The sequence below is a fragment of the Lissotriton vulgaris genome, chromosome 5 (genome assembly GCF_964263255.1).
Source record: "Lissotriton vulgaris chromosome 5, aLisVul1.2, whole genome shotgun sequence".
Lineage (NCBI taxonomy): Eukaryota > Metazoa > Chordata > Amphibia > Caudata > Salamandridae > Lissotriton > Lissotriton vulgaris.
In genome coordinates this window covers 1884968307-1884992676 of record NC_141693.1, presented here as the reverse complement: position 1 = coordinate 1884992676, position 24370 = coordinate 1884968307, and the positions used below count along the sequence as shown (strand labels likewise).

At 48.1% G+C, this 24370-nt stretch overlaps 1 protein-coding gene across 2 annotated transcripts in view; it reads right to left on the bottom strand.

Annotated features, from left to right (window-relative positions):
• The window catches only part of LOC147717624 (E3 ubiquitin-protein ligase TRIM39-like), a 686221-nt gene that overhangs the window by 473236 nt on the left and 188615 nt on the right, over positions 1–24370 (bottom strand). The window contains exon 8 of one of the 2 annotated variants that reach the window (XM_086924418.1): positions 15615–15779. The exons of the other annotated variant lie outside the window; for it this stretch is intronic. The gene's annotated coding sequence lies outside the window, so the exon portion shown is untranslated. Of the gene's footprint in view, positions 1–15614; positions 15780–24370 lie in introns of those variants that run through there. 2 annotated transcript variants of the gene reach the window in all.

Here is a 24370-nt window from a genome sequence, read left to right as displayed (position 1 = left end):
GAGACACTCCGAAGGCGGCTGCTAAGGAAGAGCCATGATCTTGACAATATAGAGGAAATGACAAGAGTGTACGACCAAGCGGAAGAGCATGCCAAGAACATGGAAACAGGGCGTGGTGAGAAAAGAGAGCAAGCATATTGGACTCAAAACACCAAAGCTCAGAGAAGATCAAATGATCATCAGAGAAGATCTCGTCCAGCGTCCAGACACCCGCACAGAAGTCATCAACGCTATGAATCTGGAAGGAGAGACAAGAAATCAAGTTACGCCAAGAAGCCAGAGCGCCCAAGGAAATTCTACCGATGTGGGTATGATTTCCCACACACAGATACGTGTCCAGCAATGGGCCAACAGTGCCAGAAATGTGGACGCAAGAACCACTTTGAAGTAATGTGCGGAGTGTACAGCAAGGAAAGAAGGAGTGAGACAACCAGATCTCGCCCAGAGGACAAGCGACATCATGCAAAAGCTGTCCAAGACAGAGCACTAACATCCTCCGGCTCGTCACATTCCAGCAGGGAATCTCGCAGATCCCAAAGGACCAGAAAGTCACCGTCATGGGAATCGAGGTCGACCTCTCAGGAGACAGTATACACGGACGAATATATATGCATGGTGGCCGACCCGGATTAGCTGAAGAAATATCCTCCAGTGGATATCAAAGTGGGGACACATGGCACCAAATTTGTGCTTGACAGTGGGGCATCGCTGAATTACATGCCCGTGACCGAATATAACAAGATGAAACCAACGCCTGTCCTGAGTCCAGCACATGTCAGGGTGTTTACCTGGATGGCGAAGAAACCACTTCCCTGCCTGGGCAAGTTTGCAACGACACTCAAGCACGAATCCACAACAGTATCGGCGTACATTCACGTCATTGAGGGCCCGGAGGCTGATTGCCTTCTCAGTCTGCCCACAGCGGAGCGACTCTGACTGGTTGAAATCTTGTACCGGGTCAACGACAATCCAGACATTGTCCGCAAGTTTCCCAAACTATTCAGTGGGCTTGGCAAAATGAATAGGTGTCTGATTCGCCTATACATCAACGACCAAGTGCGCCCTGTTGCTCAGCATCCACGGCGAGTGCCTTTCCACCTTCAGCAGGCAGTAGAGGAAGAACTACAAGAACTACTTCAAGCGGACATTATTGAGAAAACGGATGGCCCCACACCATGGGTGTCACCGGTCGGCATAGTTCCGAAAAAGGGTACACCGGCAAAGGTACGACTATGTGTGGACATGAGGCTCCCCAATACAGCCACAGAACGAGAGCGTCACCCAGGGCCTCACCTGAGCGATATGATATCAGCATTGAATGGAGCCAGGGTATTCTCAAAACTTGATCTCAACAAGGGATACCATCAGCTGGAGTTACACGAAAAATCAAGGTATATAACAACGTTTGCCACCCATCTGGGTTTGTTTCGGTACAAACGGCTGAGCTTCGGTATCTCCTCTGCAGCGGAAATATTCCAAGAGGTCATCCGCCAAACCATCAGACATATCCCGAATTCCCTGAACTACAGTGACGGCATTTTGGTGTATGGATCAAACACACAAGAACATGACAAAGCCTTGGATCGAGCATGCCATGCTCTCCTTGAAGCTAATTTATCTCTTAACAAGGACAAGTGTGAGTTCCATCAGCCCACTCTTAAGTTTTTCAGACATGTGTTCTCAGGGGATGGAATGAAGCCCGACACTGAGAAAGTAGCAGGGCTCAACACCACCAAGAGCCCTCAAGATGTGAGCGACATAAGATCGTTTCTCGGCATGGCAAGCTATTGCTCCAGATACATCAAGGACTATGCCACAATCAGTCACCCACTTCGTGCCCTCACCAAGCAAGGACAACCGTTTGTGTGGAGCCCTCAGTGTGAGCGGGCTTTCCAAGAGATCAAACAGGCGGTGGAATCGGCGAACAATCTGGCCTATTTCAACCCCAAAAGGAAGACGGAGATCACGGTGGATGCCAGTCCAGTGGGCTTGGGTGCCATCCTGGCCCAATATGATAGTGACACTGATCGGCGTCACATTGTGGCCTACGCCAGTCGCAGCTTATCTGACACCGAGAAGGCCTATTCTCAGCCCGAGAAAGAGAGCTTAGCGATCGTATGGGCATGTGAGCATTTCCATGTGTTCATTTATGGCAAACATTTTACCATGATTACGGACCACCAGGCTCTTGTCACCATCTTCGGTATTCCCAAAGCCAAGATGCCACCCGCATTGAAAGGTGGGGTCTACGTCTACAGGAATACACATATACCATCATTCATAAACCTGGAAAGGCTGAGAATTCTGCGGACTACATGTCCAGACACCCTCAAGCATCTCACGCCTCACGCTCGTCGATAGCTGAAGAATACATACACTTCGTGGTAGGTGTAGCCCGGCCACCGGTGGTTCCCTTGGAAGCGATAAAGGACGCTACTGCGCAGGACAATATCCTTCAGAAGGTAGTGCGCCGATTACGCACACATCGCTGGAGACACGACAGTGAGGACGAGAGAAGTGATCCGCAAATCCGTCTGGAAATGCAAGCCTTCCGACATGTCAGTGACGAGCTGTCTGCCACCTCAGAGAGGCTCCTGCTGAGAGACCCATCGGATTGTCATCCCGAGGCAGCTACGTCAAGGAGTAGTCAACCTCGCCCATGAAGGTCATCGGGGAGTTGTTGCCACAAAGAGAGCTCTCCGGGAGCAAGTCTGGTTCCCGCAACTTGATCAAATGGTAGAGCTCACCCTAAAGGACTGTCCCCAGTGTCAACTGGTGAAGCCTGGAGACCCCCCGGCTCCTCTTCAAATGACTAAATTACCCAGTGGGGTACGGCAGGAACTTGCCATGGACTTCTATGGACCCCTCCAGTCAGGCAGGTATGTGGTGGCTATCATGGATGAATACTCAAGATTCCCAATAGCTCAGTTTGTGTCTTCCACCAATGCTTCCAGCACCATCGCCGTATTAGATGAGGTATTTGCTGCATGGGGTGTTCCCAAGGAACTCAAGACAGACAATAGTCCCCCCTTTAACGGTCATGAGTTTAGTGAATTCGCAAAGCACCTCAACTTTCGACATCGGAAGATCACGCCGCTGTGGCCACAAGCCAATGGTACCATTGAACGGTTCATGGCAACTCTGAAGAAGACTTTTCAGCAAGCCACTTTGGAGAAAAAGGACTTAGAAAAAGCTCTCAATGAGGTGCTCAGAGCCTATCGGACTACTCCACACGCGACCACCGGAAAGTGTCCTGCCACTCTCATGCTGGGGCGGCCCATCAGGACAAGGATCCCGACGTGGGAGGGAGCTCTGACACCGGTGTCCCCAACACGTGCCCATCGAGAAACAGTGGTGGCTGATCAAGCGGGGAAGAGCAGAATGAAAACATATGCAGACACTAGACGGAGAGCCAAGTCTCCCTCCCTTCAGACAGGAGACTGTGTAGTGGTCAAGCAACAGCAGGCCAAGAAGACAGATTGCAGATTCAAAGAAGAACCATTGATCATCACTCAGCAAAAAGGCACCATGATCACTGCTGAATCGGAGAAAAGACGGATCACGCGAAATGTGTCTCATTTTCAGAAATGTACCCCGGGCATGAAAGAAACACTTAATAAGGATCCAGTACAACGAGATGCCGACAGACTGAGTCAACTGAGTCAAACCCTGAGTCCTGACAGACAAATGGAAAATGCTTCTGCAGAGGTGGGAATGTGTCTCCGACCTCGAAGAGACATACACAAGCCGAAGAGACTGATTGAAGAACTATGATCGGATGAGTTAATTTTCTTTTGTTAACAAAGGGGGAGATGTGATGATGTGCACGGTCTAGTAGTTGGGATGGGAGGAGTTACGGGGTTGGAGGAAGAGGAGGGGCAGAGACAGGAAAGGGGCAGTTAGAGTAGGGACAGGGAACCGATAAGAAGCAAGAATAAATCTCCTGAATATACACAACTGTTGTTTGTCGTTATTGCACTTAAGACATGACATCACATACTGCCAATCCCTCCTCTTCCGCCTTCGTGGATGCCGTCCATTCGCTGTCCTACCATGGAGAACGTCCTTCTTCCTGTGAGGAGGAGACGTTGGTTAATGTTAACTCCTTCCGATCCATTGGGTCCCAGCCGTAGACGTTGGAGAGTGGTAGACCGTGGAACAGGCACGGTGAGTTACCGGCCCATATCCTGTCATCCCCCTCACAGTCCTGTATTATGCTAGGTTGTCAGTACAGGGATTTGATCTGTTTTATTCCTAAATGGGATTCAAACGTGCAATTAGTCAACCTACTATAGGCAGGGCTAGGCACATTCCCTACTGAGCACCAGGGTAACCTTGCGTGTGATGGTCCCCTTTTACAAATACACATAACAGATTCGAGAACAGTTCTAGATGTTGAGAACTTTGTGTTTCATCTAATCATATTTGTTTTTTTTATTTTTTATTTTTTTATTTTTATAAGACCTTTATTGTACAAAGTGCATGTTACACAGCTTCCAGCTTACAACCCCAGGGGCCAGCCACGTGAATCAACAATTATATGAAATATCGTCAGATAAACACAGCCATATGGCCGACAGCCCTGAGGTTCGGCGGCGTAGAGTGTTTCATTGCAGCACTTACATTCAGCAAATCACTTAACGTTAAAGATGTCTAGGTCCGAAAATTTTTGTCTTTTATTATTCTAAAACTATCAAACAATGATGATGCGCATCCATGCCGCCAGGCGGATCACTGCCCGCTCCCACTAATAAGTGTTATGGGTAAGTGTGTCGATGTGTTTCTTTTCCGCAGCGGGTGCGGGACGTTGAAATCATAGGGCGGGTCCGTGCGACAGTGCAAGTTGTCAATGAGCGGGTGTCGATGTAGCTTATTGCTCCGGGCAAGAGAGATTCATGTCGGCAGTGACATGCAGTTGGAAGCGTGCTTGTCATGACAATCACTGTCAACAACCCCAGGAGTGTGGCGCATCTCAGTAGCCGTGATCCTGGCTGTTTTCTATCGCTGCAGTGGTACATCACCCATAGGAAATGGGAAGGGGTCCAATATGTGGACTAGGATGTGATAGCCAAGTGTGTGTGTGCAGTGCGTACAACATCCTTAGTACCTGACTTCAAAGAGCCTGGTCGGGGATGGGACCACTGTATCAATAAAACATCGGAACATTAACAGGGGGAGTATATACAAAGGGGAGGAGGAAGCGTGTGCGGGTGTATCCGTGTGCGTGAGGAAGTAAATGCAATGGTGCGGTATCAGTATAGGTCCGGCGGTGGGGGAAGTAGAAGGCAATCTATGGTTCGCACATAGATCAAAGGGGGGTCACCACCGCGGGGGCATGCCGTATGTGTCGCCGAAGCGCAGCCTGTGGAGTGGTTCGCGTCCTAGCTGCGTAGCGAGAGGTTAATGTGTGGAGGTGAGGCAATGAGTACTACCCTACCGAATTATAGAAGATAGGGTGCGTGCTTTTCAGGACACGGGTGCAACATAAGTAGCGGCCAGTGCGTCGTGTGCAATGTGGTATTGGTGCGAGGGCGTGAGCTCTGGTCCATATCGTCGTGCCAGTGGAAGAGGGGGGAGGAGAGGGGGGGAAGAGGAGGGGGGGGGACAGATCCATTGGGGGGGTGGCGGCAGGCATGAGCGTGTCGAGTGTTGCCTCCTGTTGGGAGGATGTGTAGGTTGGGTGCGGATTTCTTCAAGTGATCCCCTGTTCCAGGCATTTCTGTTGGAAGGAGTGGAGGATGTCTTCCCATTGCTGTGCAATTGGGAATTTCCTGAGTCCTGCCGTCTCTTCTCGTTGTAAGACCGTGCCCTCTGCTCTTGCCCAGGTGGTTAGGGACAGGTACCAGGGCCGTACATATGGAGGTGTACTGGCCTTCCAGCGCTTGGTAAGCAGCCGTTTGGCCGTGATCAACCCAAGGTCCCAGTATCGGGCCTGGACCTTGTTGAACCTTGTACGCTTGTACAGCCCCAGAATGCAGGCCTCCCAAGTCCTCGGCACGTGTTCGACCAGTGCAATGCGTAAGCAATGTTGTCACCTCATTTCAATATTGCTGGAGGTCGGGGCATAGCCAGAGCATGTGCAGTAGGTCCGCACCCACCAAGGAACAGCGTTGACAGGCAGTGTCAGTGACCGAAAAGTATCTGTTTATTTTTTCGGGAGTGAGGTAGGCACAGTGCAGTATGTAGAGCTGTATGATTTTGAAGCGAGGATTGCGCGGAACATTAACAGGTCCAACCAATATCGTCGCCCACTCCTTATCTGTCGAATCCCTCCCTCTGTCCGCCGCTCATCTCTCTCTCAGCTGTAAGGTAGTAGGCTGTGTGTGTATCAGGAGTGCCTGCGCTAACCAGTGTATGATGTGGGAGCCGTTGCTCATAACATGAAGATATTGTATAAAATAGTGCATCGGCGGTTCCCCGGACATATCACCCCAGGCAGCAGTTAGCATGCGGATGAGAGATGCGTGCAATAGGAATTGTCCGGCCGGTAGGGCCGTGTCTTCCGTAAGGGACTCGAAGGGGAGCAGGGCACTGTCGGCGTATAGGTCCCCCAATGTTTCCACCCCCGCATTAGTCCAGCTGTCTAGCGCTGCCTCCGTCAGTATTCCGGTCGTTGTCGGGGTGCCTAGCAATGGGAGTATTGGGGCATATGGTTTCGTTGCGCGGGTAAGGCGCAGGCATCTCAAATAGCACCTATGCGCCACCGCTAGGTGCAACTGCGGGGAACGAGGAGCCCGGGCCAGTGGATGAAACAGTGTGTGTTCTTGCAATTGAGACCAGGCAGCGACATCTGTGGCAGTGTCTCCTAGATTCTTACCTCCCAGCCAGCCCGACACCCACTGCATCTGCGCCGCCAGATAATACAGTTCCATGTTGGGAACCGCTAGACCTCCCGATTCAGTGGGTGTATATAGCTTCGCCAGCGCAACACGAGGTCGGCCCGCATTCCAGATCAAGCCGCATAGTAGGACCTCGAGGTCCCGGAACACCTGGTTGGGGACGTAGGATGGAATATTGGCGAAGTAATACAATTGTCTCTGTAAGACTATCATTTTCGCCAGGGCTACTCTACTGGGCACATTCAGCGGCACAGTTTTCCAAAATCCAATTTGTGACCGGATGGATGCGATCGCCCGCATTCGGTTTCCCTCCAAAATATCTGCGGGGTTACGGTAGATGTGGATTCCCAGGTATCTAAACGTCGTGGGATACCACTGCAACCGCTCGCCACCGATGTAAACATCGCCCTCAGGTGCATCCGGGTTAAAGGAATAGGCCCCAGATTTGGCCCAATTGACTCTCAAGCTTGACATTTTTTCAAAGGTGTGGAAGATGTCGGTGAGGGAAACCGGGACAGCAGTCAAATCTCTAATGTAGAGGAGAAGGTCGTCTGCGTATAGTGATACTGCATGAAGGCCATCCGCCATCGGTATACCCCACTCTGCACTTCGGGACCGGAGAATCGTGGCCAGGGGCTCCATGGCCAGGGATAACAGTAGGGGCGACAGGGGGCAGCCCTGCCTGGTGCCTCTCTACACACTAATGGCGTCAGAAAGCAATGTGCCAGTGCGGACGCGAACTGTGGGTCTACGGTACAATAAGCCAAATATGGCCTCATAATCAATCCCCAGTTCGAACTTGTCCATGACCGCCCGCAGATACGGCCACTCTACCGAATCAAAGGCCTTCTCTAGGTCAAGTACCAGACACCCAGCATGTGGCCAACGTTGTATGGCATATTCCTGTATGCGGAACAGCCGATGGATGTTGTAGGAGGTGTGACGTGTTGGTACACTAGGGTTGGCACAGATGGAGCCAATCTCCGAGCCAGGGCGGAAGCGAGGATTTTATAGTCGGTATTGAGGAGGGCCAAAGGACGGTAGGAGCCCAGCCGCTCGCTATCTCTGCCGGGTTTGAGTAAGGATATGAGAGTAGCCTCGTTAAGTGACGGGGGGAGGGAAAAGTCGTCCGTGGCTGCGGCGTACATTTTTAACAGCTGGGGAATGAGGATGTCCGAGCCAGCCTTATAAAATTCTGCCGGCAGTCCGTCTGGACCAGGAGATTTGCCATTTGAGAGATTGAAGATGGTGTCACGGAGTTCCTCGGGAGCAAGTGGTGCCCCGAGGTCCTCCTGTTGTGCAGCCGTTAAGCTGGGTAGCTGCAGGGGCGATAGTACTCCACTACCTGACATAGCTGAGTATCTAAGTCGGGAGCAGTATAAACCCATGTAATGATCTACGAACGCTTCATGTATCTGGCGTTGAGTGTAGAGTAACCCACCCCCCTCCGCTTGTACTGCTGAAATCGGGGTCAGGCGGTCTTCTCGTGCAATCAGCCAGGCTAACAGTTTGCCTGGTTTGTCGCCTTGGCGATGCGTGCGAGCTGAGTGTGCCGCAAAGTTGATATTACGCAAGCGTTCCAGGAGGCACTCGTGTTCTGCTTTAGCCTCCATCAGGGGATCATCAACACCTTCTACTGCGTCTCGTTCATGACCCAGTAGCTCAGTCTCTAATCGTGTCAGGCTATCCTCCAGCTGTCGTCGCATTTGGCCTTGTGTACCTAAGCAGTGTCCCCGGGTTACCACTTTAAATGCGTCCCACTCAATTTGGGGGGAGGATGCCGTGCCAGCGTTATCTTAAAAGTATTGGGCAGTTTGTGTGAGTAGGAAGTCGCGAAATGTCGCATCAAGTAGGAGGTCCGGTTGGAGTCGCCAGGTGGGGACAGGTGGATGCGGTCGTTCCCATGCGATCGTCAGTGTGTGGGGGTTATGGTCTGAATGTGTGCGTCCCATATATTGTGTGTCCGTCACTAGCGGAAGAAGGTCAGCAGTGATCATGTATCTGTCTAAACGTACATGTAGGGCATGTGCACCCGACCAGTAGGAGTAAGCCCGTGTCGTCGGGTTGCGCATCCGCCATGCATCGTGAAGATCCCACTGAGTGGCCCAGTTGATTAGGGTTTTGGTGGTGGTGTGTGCTTGGGCATTGGTCGGGGGCGGGGAGGATCTGTCCAGAGTCACATCAAGGACACAGTTGTAGTCGCCCCCCAGGATTCATGGGGCCCCGTGCCAGGCTGCCAATGTCGTCGAGAGGCGAGCGAAGAAATTGCCCTGATCAGTGTTTGGGGAATACAGCGAGGCCAGCACTATGGGCTGTCCGTAAAGTCTGCCTCGTGCTATCACGTATCTGCCTTCCGTGTCTATATGTGTGTCCATGACCACCCACGGGGTTCCGGGCCAGATCCATATAAGCGCCCGCGAGCGAAGGAGTAGTCTGCGGCGTGTACCTCTGCCTTATTTAAATGTGTTTCTTGTAACAGTGCTACATGAAATTTGTGGCGTTTCAAGTATGAATAAATCAGGTATCGCCTTGACGGTGTGTGCAAGCCCCTGACATTCCATGTACATATCTTAAGTTCAGCCATGATCAATACTTATGTGAAGGGCACCCCCACCGTCTAGTCCTAGTCCCTCAAGGGTGGTCCCCCATCCATCTCTCGGTATTCCTCCCCCGTACGGACCAAGCACCAGCATAGGTACATTTGGGGATAACCCAGGCTGCTTCCAAAAGGTTAAGGCGGGATAAAAAACATAGGGTCCAATCAACGTAAAACAATAACAAATACCAAAAGGTCGGCTTCGCAACATGCTGCCGTCCAAACACTCTAGTGCAGTGGTTCCCAAACTTTTGACTCCTGAGGACCCCCATTGAGTCACCACTGGAAGCAGGGGACCCCCAAGCAATTTGTACGAGTAAAATTTCAAATATTAAAACAGTATTTCGAAAAAAATACACACGTGTGCATACAAAACAAATACTCAAAGTACTAAGGATTTTAGGGCCAGATGTACGACCATTTCATTTAGCGTCTTGCAATTGGCGACACATGGAAAGTGGCAAATTGTGAGTCGCTAAATGAAATGTACAACAGTGTGTTTAACACTGTTTGGGAATCCCAATGGGTTCGCAAATTGCAAGGTTCATTAATATTAATGAGCCTCTCGCAATTTGCGAGTCCATTGGGAATGCCAGCCCTCCCAGGTATGGTGGCCTGCTGGGCTCTGCAGGCCACCATGTCTGGGACTGCTTTTAAACAAAGCAGTTTTAAAAAGAAAATGCAGCCTATTTACCATGCATTTAAAGAAATAGGAAATGAAAAATCTTCGTTTCATTTTCTAAGGGCAGGCAGAGGTCCCTGAGACTCGCTATTTGGAAGGAAATGCCCCTTCCAAATAGCAAGTTGCAAAACGTATTTAGCGAGTCACAAACAAATTGCGACTCACGAAATAGGCAATGTACATGACCCAATAGGTTTTTGCATGCGCAAACGGGTTCACAAACCAGTTTGCACATATAAAAACGGATCATACATCTGGCCCTCAGTATTTTATATTGAAGTAATACCCCTCTGTCACATGCATTTCATTTGTTTTATAGCATCTCTCATTCCATTGTAGGATGCCAGAGCACTTTACATCACAAACATATAGAGACATTGAATCATACATGTAAATCAGTGTGTATATAAAATGTTTAAAGAGTGCTTGGTCTGGAAAAGCACAAACTCAGGATTCAGAACAAAAACATGGTGGCGAGCACTGACTTTACATAAAAAAATGTATATCCAACCAAATAAACCTTTTTAGCAGCATCAGGATAATGAATAACTGGGGAAAAACATAAGTTACTAACTGGTACCATGCAGTTTGCAAGCAGCTCTTTGATGACAGTTTATAGGTCCCTCTGCTGCATTACAATTGTCAATTGTGAAGTGCACAGTAACGAAAGAATCTCTCTGACAAAAACAGTAACCACGAACCTATGCACATAAAATACTGCCTTTTAAAATGCATGTTACACGTTCTTTGCAGTATGCACATTAACCCTCTGTGCTACATTAGTTAAGTCAAAGCTGCCACTGAACAAAACTCTCCTCATGCTCCAGCTGGTCCATTAATCACTGGCATGACCTTGACACTTTTATTGTTGCTGGAAAGCTGCTAATTATACAATAAACTTTTCTGTGCTTTTAAAACTGTAGCCTACGGACCCCCAGGAAATGTGTCACGGACCCCTGGGGGTCCGCGGACCCCAGTTTGGGAAACACTGCTCTAGTGAGTTGAATAAGCTATACAAGTCTAGGGGGTGGTCAGTGGTTGGCGTCAATAGCGGTATTGCAGTGTCATTCAAAATGAGGAAAAGGGAAAAAGGAGAAAAGAAGGGGGAGGAGGTAAAAGTCCCACTTCGGAATGTAAACAATTTGCCACAGCTGGCGGGCATCCCCGGATGCCAATCCACTAAATCGACAATGGAATATGTCCGCTTACAGCCACGTGTCATGGGAGAGTTAGTGCGGAGGCACAAGTCATCGGCAAAATAGTGTTAAATGTCGCCACAAGAGTTGCAGCCATTCCAACAAAAAGGAGTGTCTCAATGTCTCTCGGCAAGGGTGTGTGGTGCATGTAAAAGTTTACTCACTGCGTCCCATCAGCGCCACTGGCTGTAGGGCGAGAGGGGTCCCATCCACACTCCTCCCCACCGAGCTCCACACCGTCCAAGCCCGACGGGGGCGGCGATGCCGAAACCAGCTGTTGCGGCGGTTTAAATCAAGAAGTCCTGTGAAGTCTTCATCAGGCCAGAAGGTCCGCCGTCTGCGGCGTGATGTCAGGCATATCGCTGGATTGTTGTGAATCTGATAAGCCGTAAATGGCCTCGTCGTCACTGGGGAGCGCACGTGGGCTAGCGTTAAGCGCGGAGGAGGGTGTCAGGGAGTTGCTGATTTCCGAGACTTTGCGTAATGCGTCCTGCTGCTCCTGTAGGATCTGGTCCGTCGGGGGGGGGAGCGCGTCGCCGCCTCCTGCGAGTGGTGCGATGCGGGTAACTTATTCCGGCGTCGTCGTCTCGGTCCTCTAGAGCGCGACATCGTGGTGGTACCCTTGGTCTTTCTGGGCGTCCCCTCCGCCCCACCATCCAGACAGGCCTCAACTTCTTCAGGATCCGTGAAGAAGTGTGTTTTGTCCTGCGCCACTACCCGCAGTCTAGCCGGGAAGAGGAGTGAATATTTGAGACAAATCTGTTGCAATCTACGCTTTGCCGCCAGAAAAGAGTGTCTCTGCCTCTGCACCTGGATGGTGTAGTCGGAAAAACATTACTGTGGCGTTGTAAATTCGGATATCGCCAAGCTTCCTGGATTCGCGCAGGATAGTGTTGCGGTCCCTGTAGTCTAGGACACAGAGAATCAGCGGCCTGGGGTTAGAGCCTGGGGGGAGGGGTCTCGTAGGCACGAGGTGTGCGCGCTCCACTACAAAGTATGGCGACAGCGCACCCTCCGGCAGGAGGCCTCTCAGCCAGTCTTCCACATGCCCAGTGGGGTCAGCCCCCTCCCATTTCTCCGGTATGCCAACCAGTCTGATGTTGTTCCGTCTCGCCCGTCCTTCCGCATCTTCCGCCCTTTCCTCCAGGAATTCCACCCTGTTTAGGAGATCGTGCACATGTTGTTCCGTTTGACTCAACCGAGGCTCAAGATCAGTCACTGTGCCCTCCAGCGCTGTGGTGCGATCTTGTAGCTTCTTGTGGTCCGCCTTTAAATGAGTCAGGTCTATTGCTACACTGTCTATCTTTGATTCCAAAGAAGTGCGTGTTTGCTGGAGGGACGCCTCCAGGCGCTCCATTACAGCCAGTACATTGTCCAGTTTTGATGCCACAGCATCAGAGGCCATCTTGGGTGGTGACTTGGTTTGTTTACCCCTCAGCGATGTACCACCTGTGCCTGTGTGTGTCTTTACTCCCCCAGACATGAGCGAGGTGGTATGTGGAAGCGTCTTCTATACTCTGCGTGGGCGAGACCGGAGGGCAGAACTATAGTAGATGTTTCAGCACAGCCAGGGTGCCCAACCGTCAATTCTCAGGAGAGACACCGGGCTGCGCAAGGATCAGCCACCAGAACCTCAGGGCATGAGTGTGTGGGCAGCGCTGGTTGTAGTCTCGCCAGTAGGGTCGATGGGGCACCTGCTCAACTCCGTCCCACGGGCAACGTAGGCAGTGATATTGTCCGAGTAGGTAGGAGTAGGCCAGTAAAATAGGTGGTCGGGGCGCTCACCCGGCAAGGGAGCGCTATCAGGTAGTGTCTCAATGTGCGGTGGAGCTGGCACTGCGTGGTTTGTCACGGCTCCCTACTGGTGTTTGGCCGCAGATACGAGCGCACTCCTCCCAGCCACCAAGCTGGGCAAACATGCAATTCCGTGGCTTGTAGTCACCACCCATAGGCGGGAGAGCGCCGAGAAGTCTCAGAGTATCAGCGCTGCCGCGCTGGGGATCCGCTAAGAAAGTCTCCGGTATCTGCAAGCAGTTTTCAGCCGCCCACGTATCCAGGCTCCTTACCCCCAAGGTCCGCCTCCGTGCACAGCGGCCGCTCTCGGCCCTTCCCAGCCGTCCCCCATTACCAAGGTCTGTCCTCCGAGCGTCCGGCCCAAGGGAGGTAGTCAGGGTAGTCCTCGCTCTAGCATGGGCCCAGCAGGCGTTCAAAGGGAGACAAGGCGTGCCTCACAATTACGCCGGGGCCAGAGTCCAAAGCTGCCTGTTCCGCCCTGTCGCCGACGCGAGTCCGTGAAAGCGCCGGGCCTTTCTCCGGCGGTGTCCACTGCACGTAGGCGCTCCTCCACGTCGGTCACTCCGCCAATGCCCACAAAGGCGTGCGGAGGTGTTGCAGCGGCGGTCACAGTGCGAAAACAGGAGGGTCGCTCAATCTCTGTCTGTGCCCTGCGGACCTCCCTGGATGGCGCTGAGCAGGCCACGCCGCTGGGCCTATTGTTGCCGCCAAGCCTTGGCCTAGCGTAGGTGGGTGCGCCGGGGCTACAGATGTACCGCTTCTGTCGGTGCAGAACCCAGCGAGCGACGAGCCCAAGATTCGGCTGTGTGGGTGGGGGTTGCCCTCGGGTCCGCTCCCAGCTGCGGCTCAATCAGGATACAGATGGCGGAGAAACGGCCTCGGGAAGGGGAGCTCAAGTCGGAGCTCTACCCTTCCACGTCCGTCGCCATTGCGCGCCAAGCCACGCCCCCCTTCATCTAATCATATTTGTATTATAAATTCACTCTCGGTTTCTCAAACCAGCAACTCTTGAACTGTCTGGCAACACTTCAAATTTCACTTAACTGTCTTCAAAACACATGACCCTAACCCTAAAAAAAAAAAGACATTGTTTTGAGTCAAATTATATCTTCATGCCAAAACTGGATTATTATTTCTATGTTTATGTTTAGATGCTTATAAAGTGCTCGATTGCCGAGGTGTCTTGGCGCTGAGAAGTGTGGGTGGAGAGGACTATTGTGTTCAGGCCTATATGGCTGTAAACAACCAGGTTTTAAGACTCCTCCTAAAGAGCTGAAGGTTAGGTTGAAGCTTCAGGGGGAGCGGCAGTTTGTTCCAAAGTTTTGCTGCTCAGTGCGTGATTGCTCTGCCCATCCCCCATCTCGCCTGCCTTACTTTTGTAGTTTTAATAAGGCCAGAACTAGCCGATCTAAGGTTGCGAATAGGAACTTAAGGTGTGAAAAGATTTTGTAGGTCCTCGGCGCCACTGCGATGGTTTGCTTTTTGCACCAGGGTTAAGGTTTTGAATTTGATGTGCTGCCAGTGCAGCAGTTTGATGCCGGCCGAGGTTGAGTGACCTCTGGGGATTCCCAGCAGGAGTCTCGCTGCAGCATTTTGCAGAGACTGCAGTTTTTGCTGCTGGTATTTATTGATTCCCAAAAATAGGGCATTGCAGTAATCCAGTTTGGATAGGAAAAGAGCAACCATCACTGTCTTTCGTAGCTCTTGCGGGATATAGGGGAAGATTTTTCTCAGAGTTTTTAAGAGAAAAAAAACACGATAAAATAAGGCTATTTATCTGGGGGCCAAAATTCAGTTTACCATCGAAAATGATCCCCAGGTTTCTGACCTTCTCTGCTGGAGAGGGGCAGTCTCCAGCTTCCGGGGGCCACCAGGACCGATTCCATAGGGGCTGGCCCGACCGGAACTCCATCACCTCTGTCTTGTCTGTGTTTATTTTCAGATGGTTCTGACTCATCCAGGTCATAATTTCGGTGAGGCAAGTGTGGAACCTGGCTGCTGTGGTCTCTGGCCAATTAAGAATGGAGATGAGGAGTTGAGAGTCGTCGGCATACGAGACCATAGCAAAGCCGTGCCTCCTGACGAGATTAGCCTGATGGGTGACGTAGAGATTGAACAGAGTTGGGGAAAGCGCAGACCCCTGCGGAACGCCACATGGGAGATAGAAGTTTTCCGACTTCAGGCCGTTCCAGAACAACCTCTGCTCTCTTGCTTCCAGGAAGGAGTACAGGAGAGCCAGAGCAGTCCCCCCAATCCCTATATTGCATTGGACTTGAAACGGAAATTGCTTTTTTCTGACTTCCCCTTCATCACAGCTCCCTAGGTGTGTCTTGTCGAAATCCGATATGGCATAACTAAGCTGGAAACACACATTTCTTTAGATTCATTAGTTAGTAGCAAATCAAAACGTTCTTTTAAATGGAAAGTGCAAAATAACCATAACTGCAGAGTGGCACACTTAGGATTATGAATTTGTTAAAGCAACAGAACATGGGGCAGCTTCAGCCAAGTGATTGCTTAGTATTTATTTTGATCAGTAACAACAATTTCTTTAATGAAAGGAAAATCTACAGTCTTTAGCAGATGTACTCTCTTCGGGTTGCTCCTCTTCCAGACCTCTGCTTATGTGCATAGATTCCTGCCAGTGCACACCAGTTCTGAGATGTCCCTTTCTGAAAAACATTAAATACACAATACACTGAGGTTAGAGACAGTAATGCACTTAATGGAACACCGCGTCTATTTTTTTCTTTACCTTTCTAATATTTAGATTATGTGGTGTATTTGCTCGCTCCATTCCAAACTCTATGCTCAGCATTAAGAGAGGTTCTTGTTCTATCATAATGTACAGACATGTATTAGACCATTAGAATGTTAAGAGATCCACTAAAGCATGGACACAGTTAGAGAAGGATTTAAATTTATTGTTATAGTTTTATTTAGCAGTACTCGAGTTAATATCCTACTCAGTGGGTTAAGCAGATTTTGGTGAGTGGGGGATACTAAAGCGATGGTATTACCGATGCTGACCGGTATTTCTGCACCACAATTCTATCATTTACAATTTGTTTTACCGGAATGGGAAGTAACCACACGGTCCCAGAGATACCATAATATTGAGAAGCTGTCAACACGCTGTCAACACGGAGTCCTTGCTCTTCAATGATACTGAGATATTTAACACTAAATTAATAACAATTTAACCACTGATAAAACTAACTAGGAAATTACTATGTCTTCACTGCAGGAATATTCATAAACAACTTACCAACTCCTAAGTGGAAACAACAGAATGGTACTGTTAGTGTAAGAATGCAGAGGCTCCCGTCAATAAAACTACTGAAACTGCAGGGCATGATGGGATATTTCTGCAGCTGGCTCCCTTAAAGAAACAGTGTCATTTTTCAACGTCGTTAGGATGCTGCCTATCTACCTCAATTATCCTCATTTTCTTTCATTTATAAAAGATTGTGACCCAAAAAAAGTCACCACTTGGTTTTCAATAAAACCATTTCTCGGTTGGTTACCTCCTTTATTGATAACACACATAAAATTCATCCAATGTAGCCTGAAGATAAGTTGCAAAAATATATTTTATTCTCAAGTTTTCTTTTAGTAAAATAATTATATATGCACATATGAAAATGTATATAGATAGACAAGGTTTGTGCAGCCCACTTTTCTTTCCTTGTAGGCACGCAGGTTCCATTTTGGAGTTGCCTGCCTCCTCCCCCCGTGGGCACCATTTCACATAGGGCTTAGTCCCTTTTTAGAGCTCGCGCCTGCGTTGCAGTGCACAGCACAGTTCGTGCAGCGAGAGTCTTTTTGTATGGGGTCCTGAAAGCTGCTCGAGCATGTGATCAGGCTTTCCCCGGCTGCCATTGGGTGTAGCGTGTTTTTAAAATAAAAATAATGCACGCTATTGGGCAAAGGCGTGCGAATTTGCTCCGCCCATTCCCACCGGCTGCCAGCACGTGCAGCAGCGCGCGTTCGCTTCCGAGCTCCATCCCCCCACTACTCTGTGGTGCGCGTGCACCACTGGTTATTTGAGCGAACACCCTTCTCCCGATCACCCCTTCCCCTCTGACTACAGCCATGGAAGTGCATGCCCGTAGCCTGGGTCTTCAGTTAGACTGCCAACAGCCATTACATAAGCCCCAAAGTGCAGATCCATGTGCAGCTCCGTATTTTAAAAAGGTGCAATTGTTAACACAGTAAGCCACCCATGTCTAGATTTCTTTTTTAATGAGGGGGTCAAGTAGCATTTAGAAGTTCGTAGTCTCTGAGTAAAGGCTAAAATAAACGATCTCAGAATTCCACTGGGTTTTGGCTAAAGATCCAACCCTTAAGAGACGTGTCACGCATATGACGTGGGCATTTTGCAGCGGTAGTTGAGGCGACCCCTACCTCAATTTAAAAGGGTTCTTCCATGGGCTGGTTGGAAGGGTAAGGAATAAAAACATATTTCCTTTCGATGCAGTCGACTAAAATGCTCACGTATCCTAGATCCCCTTGAGGCAGTCTTCTATCAACACCAGCTTTTCTTTCAATTCTAGTAGCTGTAGACCTGAATTTAGATGAACAGGACTGCGATCCCAAATTGAAATTGTAAACCTCAACTGGATGGTCTAAATCTACTCCAACATCCACCTAAATGTAAGAATTCTTACGTCCCCTTAATCCTGACCAATGTTCCCATCCCACCAATGCACTTTACCGGACAACTAAGCACTGCCCTGCACTCCCTCTCCACTGCAAAGCACCACCCAGCGGCGCTCTACTCCAACATGGTTCTGCCGTGTAGCACAGTGCACTTTTCTGCGGTACCTACTTACCTACAATAATGCACTGTAAGGCGGAATTTAGTTGGTTACAAAACGCAGGGCGTTCACTACATTCACGTGTCATCACCTCCAACTCCTAGGCAGTCTGCTGCCCTGGCACCTTAAGGCTACACCACTGTTTGAGCGCCCGGTTTCTGCCCCCCATACTATAGCTACCCTGCCCCTTCTACCTCTGTCCCTCAGAAGTCAGCAGCCCCCCTTAAACCATGTTCCATTATTACCACAACAAACCACCCACGTCCCTGAGGCCCGTTTTCCTCCGCCCCGTGTACTTCTTTTCTACTCCCAGCTACCAGTGGCCCCTCTGCTTTCACAAATAAATCCTGCAGCGCTAGCGTCCGTTCTCGCTTCCTCTTTTTGTTGCTTTGCCTTGATCTCACATCCTAGCCCAACCACCTTCCGAAAAACCAACTTCCTGGTTTCCCCCACTTAATCCCCACGCAACACCCTTTGTGGCACCGGCTGGTAATATTTACGACGCCTCAGGTCCAGGATCCAATGTGTGTCACGGTTTTCTCATGCAAGACCTAGCGCCTGGAAGTCCTCGTAGGCTTCGCCACCTCAATATTTTATCACAGATCTCCCGATTTTAGCATATATCGCAACGAAACGTACACAATTGTCAACAATGGTGCTTGTGACAGTCTGCCACAATATGGCTGTCTAGCTAATTTAGAGATGACCGCAACAGGTAATTAATAATTCAATATATATTAAAACATTACCTGCCATCCAAATGATTCTTATAGCTTGGGAGGCCTGAAATAGTAGGAATTGTCACACTTGTAGGAATGTGATGGTTAGCACATGTGTGGTTACTATCATTGGGAGCAATGCCCAGACCTTTTCTGGTTTGAAAAAGGTCTTTCAGGAGCACTATTGAGTGGGACCACCCACATTTTGATTTATCAGCTGTGAGCTTCCACAGAAGGATTACTTACCCTCCAACAAGCTTTGATCACTTGATTTTTCAGCCGCTTGTTCTAGGCTGTTTATCAAGGAAAGCTGTTGTGTTTGTCCTTTCAGCCACCCAAATGTCACTGTGATGGATAGAGCTTGCCCTTTAGGGTCACACAGATGCCACTGTGATGCTATTAAGACTCTTCTCCTACATTATTAGGTTTGTTCTTCTCTGGTGCCATGTGTGAAAGATTATGCTCAATAAAGCGAGGTATTGTTGGTTATGGTGGCAAGACAATGACCAAGGCTATAAGCTAGATCTGCTTATTATGATAAACTCAGTGGGCTTAGCCTATTGATTGTGAAATAGATATGCTAAAGGCAATAGGCATTTAAGGGTGGTCTGTCATTACTCTATTATAATCTGCAGAGAGGTATTTTATTACATAGAAGTGCAGATTTCCATTGGAAGCAAAGCTTTTACTGTTCGTTACCACCTCTGACAAACTATGGGGTTAGAAGTTTTCTCCTGTGATAAACCTTATTAGGCCCTCTTACGAGATCAAGTATTTTGATTTGGTTACTGTTATATTGTTTACATTTTTAATTTTTAAATTTTGCTTGACTCTTGCTTTGTTTGAAATCTTATGCTCAGTACAGTAGACCTCAGTTGGTTATGGTGATAATGATGAAGCATAGAGGCCTGATTGGTTCATGGTTAAAAGATATGTCCGAAGCCTTAGGTATGATTACTTTATTATTAAACATTATGACAGAAGCAATAGGCTTGGCTTATTTGTTAAAACATTTGTTAAAGTCAATAGGCTTTTTATGGTGGATTGTTATCATGCTGTCTTACAGACTGTAGACATGTATTTTATTACATGAAATCTTGCAGGCAAGGGTTTTGGTGTTCATCATCCCTGTGGCAGACCCTGGAAAGTGAAGATTTTCAGTGTGCTAATCCTTTTTAGGCTCGTTTGAGTTGGGTGTATATTGTGTTCCCAATTGTAGTTTTGTACATATTTGTAATTTTAGAACTGTATCTATAATGTATGACAGCATCTGTGCACTTCAATACGCCTGTGTTGGTTGTCAAGCCAATTGTAAGGGCTATAGGCCTTATTGGTTCATTAGGAAAGTCTATGTCAGATTTTGTAGGTTTGATTTATTATGAAGAGTTATGAGAAAGGCAGTAATGCCTGACTTAAGTTTTGTGAAATTCACATGTTAAAGGCATTATGCCTTTAGCTGTGGCTTATTAAACTGTGGGCAAAGCCATTGGGAAGGTATTTTGTTGCATGGAATCTCACAGATTATCATACAAGGCATTGCTGTCGGTAACTTCCTCAAACGAACCATAGGGGTAGAATATTTGCAGTGTGATACTCCTTATAAGGTCCTTTTAGGAGGGATTTTACATAGTTTTGACAACTAATTTTGTACAAATTGTGTAATGTTATTACTGTGTACCTGCTGGTTGACTTGTGGGGAAGCTTTTGCTCCAAACAGTAGGTCTGAGTTGCTTATGATCAGAAGCCAATGATATAGGCCTGATTGGCTCATTGGGAAAAGTTATACCAGATGCCACAGTTCTGACTTGTTTTCATAAAAGTTACAACAAGCGCAATAAATAGGTCTCATTTATTTATTATGAACAGAGCACTCCACAACAGATTGGCAGTAGGGAACAATGCGCAAAATGGTGTGAGGAATATGCTACTTACCAGTATGCATCTGTTCTTGGCATAGAGGGCTGCAGAGTGGTACATTATGAATAGATCGCCATCTGGTGTTGGGCTCGGATGATTGCACTTTGTTTTTCTCTTGGAGAGTCTTTTGTATCCTGGTGACTCCTCCTTTGGTTGGTAGTGTGCATGGGCATCGGCTCCATCCTTAGATTGTTTTGCCATAGTAGGGTTAGATGGAGTAGTATAGTAGAATACAGATAAGAGTGCCCATGTAAGTGTATCTAAATAAGATAATGTTGGAACAGACACAGGTTTCCGGGGAGGCTGGGAGGGCATGTACCACTCTGCAGCCCTCTATGCCAAGAACAGATGCATACTGGTAAGTAGCATATTCCGTTCGAGGCATATGGGCTGCAGATGGTACATTATGAATAGACTATACAGCAGTTCTCTCCCTAGCGGTGGTCGCCCGTGTCTGTTGCAACTGTCTGAAATAAAGTCTTTAATACAGCTTGTCCCACTCTAGCTTGTTGTATTGTGTGCACATCTACACAATAATGCTTTGTGAAGGTGTGCGGTGTAACCCAGGTAGCTGCTTTGCATATGTCATCTAGTGGAATGTTTCCTAAAAAATGCCATAGATGCTCCTAGTTTACGTGTAGAGTGAGCTCTAGGAGGAACAGTTAATGTTCTCTTTGCTTTTAAGTAGCATATTTGAATACATTTTACAATCCATCTGGCAATGCCCGCTTTAGAGATGGGATTGCCCTTATGTGTAGGAGAAAACGCAACAAATAGCTGTTTTGTCTTTCTGAAAGTTTGTGTTCTTTCTATATAGTACAATATTGCCCTTCTGACATCTAATGTATGTAGGGCTCTTTCCGCTACCGTCTGTGGTTTTGGAAAGAAAACCGGTAATTCCACTGACTGATTGATGTGGAATGCAGAAATTACCTTTGGTAGGAATTTTGGATTTGTTCTAAGAACCACTTTATTTTGGTGTAACTGCATAAATGGTTCTTGAATCGTAAAAGCCTGCAACTCACTTACTCTTCTAAGTGACGTGATAGCTATGAGGAAGGCCACCTTCCATGTGAGGAATTGTATTTCACACCTATGCATAGGTTCAAATGGTGGCCCCATTAGTCTGGTAAGTACTATGTTGAGATTCCAGACTGGGGAAGGTGGTCGTCTTGGTGGAATGACTCTTTTGAGTCCCTCCATGAAGGCTTTAATTGCTGGTACTTTAAACAGGGAAAGATGCTGTCTGTTTTGTAGGTACGCCGCTATAGCAGCGAGATGAACTCTGATAGAGGTGTATGCTAAGTTACATTGCTGCAAGTGTAGTAAATAGCAAATGATCTGTTTAGTGGATGCGTCCAGAGGGTTGATGTGCTTACTGTTACAGTGTATAGCAAACCTCTTCCACTTTGCTGCATAGCATGCTCTGGTGGTAGGACGTCTTGCTTGTTTAATGATTTCCATGCATTCTGGTGGCAAATCTAAATACCCAAACTCTATGACCTCAGGAGCCAGATCGCTAGGTTCAATTGTTTGGGATCTGGGTGCATTATTTCTCCATGGTTCTGTGTAAGGTGCATGGGTAATAATTTTAGCTTTTGATGTGGCACCTGTGATAGTTGTAGTAGCGTGGTGAACCACGGCTGTCTTGCCCACGTTGGTGCCACTAGTATCATTGTCATTGAGTGCTGCTGCAGTTTCCGAACCACTAACGGAATTAGTGGGAGAGGGGGAAAAGCGTAAGCAAATCTGTTGGACCAATTTATCCATAGTGCATTGCCCTGGGACCGTTGATGTGGGTACCTGGATTCGAAGTTTTGGCATTTTGCGTTCAGATGATTGGCAAACAGATCTATCTCTGGTTGCCCCCATCTTTGGAAGAATGGTTGCAGTATTTGGTCGTGCAGTTCCCATTCGTGTACTTGTTCTGACTGTCTGCTTAGGATGTCTGCTATCTGATTTTGAACTCCTGGTAGGTGTTCTGCTAGCAGATAGATCTTTTGAGGAATGGCCCATCTCCAAATGTCCTGTGCTAGTTTGGATAGTTGGAGAGAGTGTGTCCCCCCCTGTTTTTGAATATAATACATTGCAGTCATGTTGTCTGTTCTGATCAGGACTGCCTTCTTCGTTATTTGCATTTGGAAAGCTTTTAGTGCTAGAAATACCGCTAATAGTTCCAAGTAGTTGATGTGCAGTTTCTTTTGCTGCACACTCCACTTCCCCTGCACTGTGTATTTGTCCATATGCGCTCCCCATCCGGAGAGCGATGCGTCCGCTGTTATTATCACTTGTGGAATCGGTTCTAGGAACAACCGTCCTTTGGAAATGTTTGTTGTGTTCCACCACTTCAGAGAGCGATGCGTACGGTCGTCCACCAACACCAGATCTGTAATCTGACCTTGAGCCTGATTCCACTGTGTCGCTAGACACTCCTGTAGTGGGCGCATTTGTAGTCTGGCATGTGGTATTAGCAGTATGCAGGAGGACATCATGCCTAACAGTTGCATAAACACTTGTGCTGGTAGTGAGTGCTGTGGTTGAAATCTTTGTATTAACCCGACCATTGTCTGTATCCTGATCAGATTGGGGTATGCTATTGCCTTTTCTGTGTCTATAGTAGCCCCTAGGTATTGCTGAATCTTGTTTGGTTGCAGGTGTGATTTTTTGTAGTTCACTGTAAACCCAAGGTGGTGCAGCAATTGAATTGTCTTCTGTGTGTTGTGAAGACATTCTTCTTGTGACTTGGCCTTTATTAACCAATCGTCCAAGTATGGGAAGACATGTATTTGTTGTCTTCTTAGGTGTGCTGCCACCACAGCTAGGCATTTTGTGAACACTCTTGGTGCCGTTGTAACCCCGAACGGAAGGACTTTGAATTGATAATGTTGTCCTTCCACTACAAACCTTAGGTATTTCCTGTGGGCTTTGTGAATTGGGATATGAAAGTCAGCGTCTTTTAGATCCAGTGTAGAAAGAAAGTCCCCTTTCTTCAGTAAAGGGAGTACTTGTTGGAGCGTGACCATGTGGAAATGTTCCGAATTTATGTATGCATTGAGAGGTCCATCTTTTTTGGGGATTAGGAAGTATAGAGAGTATACTCCTGTCCCTTGTTGATGTTTTGGAACCTTCTCTATTGCATGCTTTTGCAGCAGTGATAGTACTTCTTCCTTTAACAATGTCAGATGATCTTGACTCATTGGACGCTGTTTGGGGGGGGTGTTTGGTGGGGTAGCTGTGAGTTCTAGGCAATAACCATGTTGGATAATTTGTCTCACCCACCTGTCTGACGTGATGTTTTCCCAGACAGGTAGGAACTGTGATAGACGTCCCCCGACCGGTGTTATGTGATCTGGGGGAAGTTCTATTAAGTCACTGTTTTGGGGTTGAGGCGTTGCGGTTGTTATTATTTCCGCGGCCTCTACCCTTGTTGTTGTTACCCCTGTAACTACCTCTTGAATTACCTTTGGGTGATGTAGGTGTGAAAGAGGTGGATTGCTGATGTTTTCCTGTATTTTTTGAGCCTCCTCTATAGGTGGATCTACGAAAGGAACCTCTTTGTGATGGCTGTTGCAATGCTCCCATTGACTTAGCCGTTTCTGTATCTTTTTTCATTTTTTCTAAGGTCTCATCTGTGCTTGAGCCAAAAAGTGTTTTTTGGTCAAAGGGTTGGTTCAATAAGGATGTTTGTACTTCCTGTTTGAATCCTGAGATTCTAAGCCATGCATGTCTCCTTAACATGACACTGGTGTTGATGGATCTTGCTGCAGTGTCTGCTGCGTCTAGGGCGCACTTAATGGAAGTATTAGT